Source organism: Bos taurus, chromosome 4, assembly GCF_002263795.3.
Source record: "Bos taurus isolate L1 Dominette 01449 registration number 42190680 breed Hereford chromosome 4, ARS-UCD2.0, whole genome shotgun sequence".
Taxonomy (NCBI): Eukaryota; Metazoa; Chordata; class Mammalia; order Artiodactyla; family Bovidae; genus Bos; species Bos taurus.
In genome coordinates this window covers 28,223,940-28,232,140 of record NC_037331.1, presented here as the reverse complement: position 1 = coordinate 28,232,140, position 8,201 = coordinate 28,223,940, and positions in this window count along the sequence as shown.

Here is an 8,201-nt window from a genome sequence, read left to right as displayed (position 1 = left end):
ACATCACTCATTATCAGAGAAATGCAAATCAAAACCACTATGAGGTACCATTTCACACCAGTCAGAATGGCTGCGATCCAAAAGTCTACAAATAATAAATGCTGGAGAGGGTGTGGAGAAAAGGGAACCCTCTTACACTGTTGGTGGGAATGCAAACTAGTACAGCCACTATGGAGAACAGTGTGAAGATTCCTTAAAAAACTGGAAATAGAACTGCCTTATGACCCAGCAATCCCACTGCTGGGCATACACAATGAGGAAACCAGAAGGGAAAGAGACACGTGTACCCCAATGTTCATCGCAGCACTGTTTATAATAGCCAGGACATGGAAGCAACCTAGATGTCCATCAGCAGATGAATGGGTAAGAAAGCTGTGGTACATATACACAATGGAGTATTACTCAGCCATTAAAAAGAATACATTTGAATCAGTTCTAATGAGGTGGATGAACTGGAGCCTATTATACAGAGTGAAGTAAGCCAGAAGGAAAAACATAAATACAGTATACTAACGCATATATATGGAATTTAGAAAGATGGTAACGATAACCCTGTATACGAGACAGCAAAAGAGACACTGATGTATAGAACAGTCTTATGGACTCTGTGGGAGAGGGAGAGGGTGGCAAGATTTGGGAGAATGGCATTGAAACATGTGAAATGTCATGTATGAAACGAGATGCCAGTCCAGGTTCAGTGCACGATGCTGGATGCTTGGGGCTGGAGCGCTGGGACGGCCCAGGGGGATGGTATGGGGAGAGGGGAGGGAGGAGGGTTCAGGATGGGGAGCACGTGTATACCTGAAATTTAAAAAAAATATAAAAAAATAAATAAAAAAAACAAATGGGACCTGCTGCTGCTACTGCTAAGTCGCTTCTTAAAAGCCTTTGCACAGCTAAGGAACCCATAAATGAAATGAAAAGACAACTCAGAATGGGAAAAAATATTTGCAAACAAAGTGACTGATAAGGGCTAATCTCCAAAATATACAAAGAAAACATGCAGCTTTATGTCAAAAAAAGAAAGAAAGAAAGAAAGAAAGAAAATAACCCAACCAAAAAATGGGCAGAAGATCTAAATAGACATTTCTCCAAAGAAGACATACAAATGGCTAAAAATACATGAAAAGATGCTTACCATCACCAATCATCAGAAAAATGTAAATCAAAACTACAGTGAGGTATCATCTTACATTGGTCAGAATCAGTTCAGTTCAGTTCAGTCGCTCAGTCGTGTCCGATTCTCCACGACCCTATGAATCGCAGCACATCAGACCTCCCTGTCCATCACCAACTCCCGGAGTTTACTCAAACTCATGTTCATCGAGTCGGTGATGCCATTCAGCCATCTCATCCTCTGTCATCCCCTTCTCCTCCTGCCCCCAATCCCTCCCAGCATCAGGGTCTTTTCCAATGAGTCAACTCTTCGCATGAGGTGGCCAAAGTATTGGAGTTTCAGCTTTAGTATCAGTCCTTCCAATGAACACCCAGGACTGATCTCCTTTAGAATGGACTAGTTGGATCTCCTTGCAGTCTAAGGGACTCTCAAGAGTCTTCTCCAACACCACAGTTCAAAAGCATCAATTCTTCGGCACTCAGCTTTCTTCACAGTCCAACTCCCACATCCATACATGACTACTGGAAAAACCATAGCCTTGACTAGACAGACCTTTGTTGGCAAAGTACTGTCTCTGCTTTTCAATATGCTATCTAGGTTGGTCATAACTTTCCTTCCAAGAAGTAAGCATCTTTTAATACCATGGCTGCAATCACCATCTGCAGTGATTTTGGAGCCCCCAAAAATAAAGTCTGACACTGTTTTCACTGTTTGCCCATCTATTTCCCATGAAGTGATGGGACCAGATGTCATGATCTTCATTTTCTGAATGTTGAGCTTTAAGCCAACTTTTTCACTCTCCACTTTCATCAAGAGGCTTTTTAGTTCCTCTTCACTTTCTGCCATAAGGGTGGTGTCATCTGCATATCTGAGGTTATTGAGATTTCTCCCAGCAATCTTGATTCCAGCTTGTGCTTCTTCCAGCCCAGCATTTCTCATGATGTACTCTGCATAGAAGTGAAATAAGCAGGGTGACAATATACAGTCTTGACGTACCCCTTTTCCTATTTGGAACCAGTCTGTTGTTCCATGTCCAGTTCTAACTGTTGCTTCCTGACCTGCATATAGGTTTCTCAAGAGGCAGGTCAGGTGGTCTGGTATTCCCATCTCTTTCAGAATTTTCCACAGCTCAGAATGGCCACCATCAAAAAGTCTACAAACAATAAATGTTGGAAAGGGTGTGGAGAAAAGGAAACATTTCTACACTGTTGATGGAAATGTAAATTGGTACAACCATTATGGAGAACAAAGTGGAGGTTCATTAAAAAGCTAAGAATAAAACTATGATATGATCCTGCAATCCCACTGCTGGGTGTATATCCAGAGAAAACCATAATTAGAAAAGATACATGCACCCCAATGTTCACTGCAGCACTATTTACAATAGCCAAAATATGGAAGCAACCTAAATGTCCATCAATAGTGGAATGGATAAAGAACATGCAGTACATATATACAATGGAATATTAGTCTTTAAAAAGAACAAAATAATGCCATCTGCAGCAACATGGATGGACTCAGAGATTATCATCTTAAAGTATATCAAAGAAAAATAATCATATGGTATCAGTCATATGAGGAATCTAATTTTTTAAAAATGATATAAAGCAGCCTATTTACAGAACTAAAGAAGATTCTCAGTTTTCAAAACAAACTTAGGGTTACCAAAGAGGAAACATGGAGAGGAGGGATAAATTAGGAGCTTGGGATAACATACACACACTGCTGCTGCTGCTGCTAAGTTGCTGCAGTCGTGTCCAACTCTGTGCGACCCCATAGACGGCAGCCCACCAGGCTCCGCCATCCCTGGGATTCTCCAGGCAAGAATACTGGAGTGGGTTGCCATTTCCTTCTCCAATGCGTGAAAGTGAAAAGTGAAAGTGAAGTTGTTCAGTCGTGTCTGACTCTTCGCGACCCCATGGACCACAGCCTACCAGGCTCCTCCATCCATGGGATTTTCCAGGCAAGAGTACTGGAGTGGGTTGCCATTGCATTCTCCAATACACACACTACAACATGTAAAATAGATAACCAACAAGGACCCACTGTGTAGCACATGGAACTCTATTCAATATTCTGTAATAACATATGGGAAAAGAGTCTGAAAAAGAGTGAATGTATGTATATGTAAACTGAACCACTATGCTGTACACCTGAAACTAATACAATATTGTAAATCAACCAGACTCTAATAACATTACCAAAAAAAAAGGATCATAGCCTTAAGTAAGTTAGATTTTGTTGCAATTAATTTTAAATTATTTATTGTGATCCCTAAATTCAATCCCTTAAAATGTGCTGGGGAGTGGCCTGATTGTATACCCTGCTTTCTGGTTTCTATTTCCATTCCAGTGCTCCCATTTCAAAGTAGCTACTTAGAGCTCTGTCTCTATTCTCAACACCACACCTACATTTCTCATATCCATACATATATTTCAGCTACTTGCTACCTGTTCTAATTATGAAAGAAAACATGTAAAACTCTTATCCTACCAGTTTCTTTTACTATGCCCTAAAACCTTGTCTCCCTACCCACTAGCAATCCCACACACCCTCATTTATAAAATTAAATATCACCCCTGCGTCACCTCCTCTATGAATCAAAGGAGAATATTTGGAAATTTTCACTTTAGGCAAAATGGTTTGGTTTCTGTGTTAGAGTTGAAAAAATTCACACTTGGCCTAATTTTACATATCAGCAGACCCTGATGCTAACTAACAACGATAACAATATTATTCCTAATGATAAATTTGCTTTGGATTGAGTTTGCAAAATTTCCTGAAAATAGCTATGGGAATAAGCAATTTGAATTTAATGATAGCTCTGTGGTCATGCTGTGGTGGAATTTGTTCAAGCTTATTTTTTGGAACTATCTAGACACACAGGTAAAAAAAATCATATGAAAAAAATCCTTGTATTATCAAAAATATTGATCAATAAAGTAAAAAATAAATTCAATTTTAAACAGGAAAAGTAATTTTCAAACATTTTAAGTCTAGTTTTTTCTTGCTACAGGCCAATATTTTAATATTCTTTTAATTGCTTACAAGTTTCAAAGATACAACTGATATTTAGCTTACTTTGTTATGTATGTTCTTAATATACTCAATCAATTAATAATAAACTGAAAGTCAAAATTCTAATTCATTTAAATTATTCTTGTCATATTAAAAAATTATGTCAGGCTGGGCTATTTGAAGTGTAAGACAGAATTTCAAATGGAAGGTCTTCTGTGTTAAGTATACTATTATTTTTAAGTGATTTTATAGTCAAATTAGAACAGATGACATTTATTTTGAGAAGATTGCAATTCCAAATCAGCTAAGTGAAAAAGAAATATTCTCATCTATTTGAGAATAACTAGAAGATTCTGAATAGTGGTGAATTTAGTCATGTCCTACTCTTGTGACCCATGGACCATAGCACACAGGCTCCTTTGTCCATGGGATTTTCCAGGCAAGAACACTGGAGTGGTTTGCCATTTCTTGCTTCAGGGGATCTTCCCAACCTAGAGGGATTGAACCCGGGTCTCGGAGAAGGCAATGGCAACCCACTCCAGTACTCTTGCCTGGAAAATCCCATGGACAGAGGAGCCTGGTGGGCTGCAGTCCATGGGGTTGCAAAGAGTCGGACATGACTTAGCGACTTCACTTTCACGCATTAGAGAAGGAAATCACAACCCACTTCAATGTTCTTGCCTGGAGAATCCCAGGGACAGTGGAGCCTGGTGGGTTGCTGTCTATGGGGTTGCACAGAGTCGGACACAACTGAAGCAACTTAGCAGCAGCAGCAGCTTCTGGACTGCAGGCAGATTTTTGACCGACTGAGCTACCAGGGAAACTTCTGAATATTTCTGGTGTTTTCTGGTCTAAACATACTCTTACCCCTAAAAGAAAGCTGTGTGAGCTTAGGTGTGATTTGCTATTGTTTTGAGTCAGGAATGTGCGGCTTCCAAAATCCCCAAGTGAAAGTGAAAAGTGAGTGTCTGTCACTCAGTAGTGTCCAACTCTTTGCAACCCCATGGAATATATCCCATTAGGCTCCTCTGTCTATGGAATTCTCCAGGCAAGAATGCTGTAGTGGGTAGCTATTCCATTCTCCAGGGGATCTTCCCAACCCAGGGATAGAACCCAGGCTTCCTGCCTTGCAGGCAGATTCTTTACCATCTGAGTCACCAGGGAAGCCATTTTTTTTTTTTTCCATCTACAGATATTGATGCATGATGCACACTGACTGGTATGCACCCTAGTATGTAGAGTCAGCATCCAACATACTGGATTCAATAGCACAGGATCAAAAGGAAGCACCAGTATTCCCTGCTCTTCATCTTAAAGTTGATGAGAATTTAGAATACCTCTCGAATTCTGGCTACATTATTATGCTAAGTTGCTTCAGTCGTGTCTGACTCTGTGCGACCCCATAGACAGAAGCCCACGAAGTTCCCCTGTCCCTGGGATTCTCCAGGCAAGAACAACTGGAGTGGGTTGTCATACTATAATACATTATTATAGTATACATTTATTATCAAAGTAAAGGGTGAATGATGGCTTAAAACTAGAATATTCTAATGAAGCCACAAACAACTAGCTGCATGAGAGTACACAGATAATGTCCAACTGATCTTTGGAATCTAAAGTATCCATGAAATGTTGGACATCATGCCAAGAAGTGCTATATTGCCATTATAGAGACACTAAAGCAGAAATAGAAATCTTTGCTCTGGGAGGTGGGAAGGGGAAATGTATATCATCTCAAAACCCACTCTATTTCAAGGAACGCCATAATCATTCCCACATGCAAGGTACATGCATGCAAAATAAAAATGCTAAAGCACGAAAGGGCTCTGGGTGAAGAAGTCCCAAGTGCTAGGTGGTCCAGCAGAATAGCTGAGAACCTGGAGATTCTGGGTGCTCTTTGAATTCTCTTTCAGAACAATTAAAAGTTTAAGTATCTTTCCCCTCACTCTCTCCAAAGGGGAAAAAAAAAAGTTTTACTACCAAGGTTCCAATTGCTATCAGATGCTAGTAATTGTTATGATAAATGTATTACAAGATAAATCCTTTCACTCATTTTAAAAATTAAATGTTTATCCATCATAATTTTTATTCATATCATTATATCACATTTTATCATAATTGTAGCTTATTCTATATGCCATGCCACTCAAGTTGACTGTTTTAGCCCTGCTTTCTCTATGCTGTTCTTAGATGACCTGCTGGCAGAGGTAATGAGGGGAAATCCATTAGCTGCCTGTGTGGAAGACGGCTGCCGCTTTGTTTGTATTAGGTTGGTGCAAAAGTAATTGTGGTTTTGCATTTGTTGAATTTTGATGTTTGATATTGGAATACTTAATTAAATGTGGTTATGTTATACCTTATTTTAATGTGCATTTCTCACTTTATGTTTTTTCGCTAATGCATTATTCAGATCAGATCAGTCGCTCAGTCGTGTCTGACTCTTTGCGACCCCATGAATTGCAGCACGCCAGGCCTCCCTGTCCATCACCAACTCCCGGAGTTCACATGTCCATCGAGTCAGTGATGCCATCCAGCCATCTCATCCTCTGTCGTCCCCTTCTCCTCCTGCCCCCAATCCCTCCCAGCATCAGACTCTTTTCCAATGAGTCAACTCTTTGCATGAGGTGGCCAAAGTACTGGAGTTTCAGCTTGAGCATCGTTCCTTCCAAAGAACACCCAGGACTGACCTCCTTTAGAATGGACTGGTTGGATCTCCTTGCAGTCCAAGGGACTCTCAAGAGTCTTCTCCAACACCACAGTTCAAAAGCATCAATTCTTCGGCATTCAGCCTTCTTCACAGTCCAACTCTCACATCCATACATGACCACAGGAAAAACCATAGCCTTGACTCGACGAACCTTTGTTGGCAAAGTAATGTCTCTGCTTTTGAATATGCTATCTAGGTTGGTCATAACTTTCCTTCCAAGGAGTAAGCGTCTTTTAATTTCATGGCTGTAGTCACCATCTGTAGTGATTTTGGAGCCCAGAAAAATAAAGTCTGACACTGTTTCCACTGTTTCCCTATCTATTTCCCATGAAGTGGTGGGATCGGATGCCATTACTTACTGTTTATTTGATATTTATTTTAGACTATAGAAATGATGTTAGATAAAAAGCAAATCTGAGCGATTTTTAAATAAGAGTTCAAAACGGGTCATGGAGCAGCAGAGATAACTTGCAACATCAACAACAGATTTGGCTCATGAACTGTTGAAGAACATACACTGCGGTGGTGATTCACAGGAGCCCTTAAGATGAGGAGCATAGTGGCCAGTCATCAGAATTTGACAACAGCCAACTGAGATGATCATTGAAGCTGATCCTCTTACAACTATATGAGAAGTTGTTGAAGAACTCAACATCAACAATTTTATAGTTGTTCAGAATTTGAAGCAAATTGGAAAGGTAAAAAAGCTTGATAAGTGGGTGCCTCATGAGCTGACTGTAAATCAAAAAAATCGTTATTTTGAAGTGTCTTCTCTTATTATAGGCAACAAAAAGGAATCATTTCTTGATTGGATTGTGACATGTGACAAAAATATAGGTTTTTATCCAACAATCAGAGATGACCAGCTCAGTGGTTGCACCAAGAAGCAGCTCCAAAGCACTTTCCAAAGTCAAACTTGTACCAGAAAAGGTTATGGTCACTATTTTGTGGTCTACTATTTGGTCACTATTTGATCCACTACAGCTTTCTGAATCCTGCCAAAACCATTACATCTGAGAAGCATGTTCAGCAAATCAATGAAAACTGTAAAGCCTGAAGACGGAATTGGTCAACAGAAAGAACCCAATTTTTCTCCAGGACAAGGCCCAACTGCACATCACACAACCAATGCTTCAAAAGTTAAAAAAAAAAACTGAGCTATGAAGTTTTGCTTCATCTGCCATATTCACCTGACCTCTCACGAACCAACTACCACTTCAAGCATCTCGATAACTTTTGCAGGAAAAAAGCTTCCACAACCAGCAGGAGACAGAAAATGCTTTCCACGAGTCCATCAAATCCCGAGGCATGGACTTGTATGCTGCAGGAAGAGACAAACTTATTTATCATTGGTAAAAC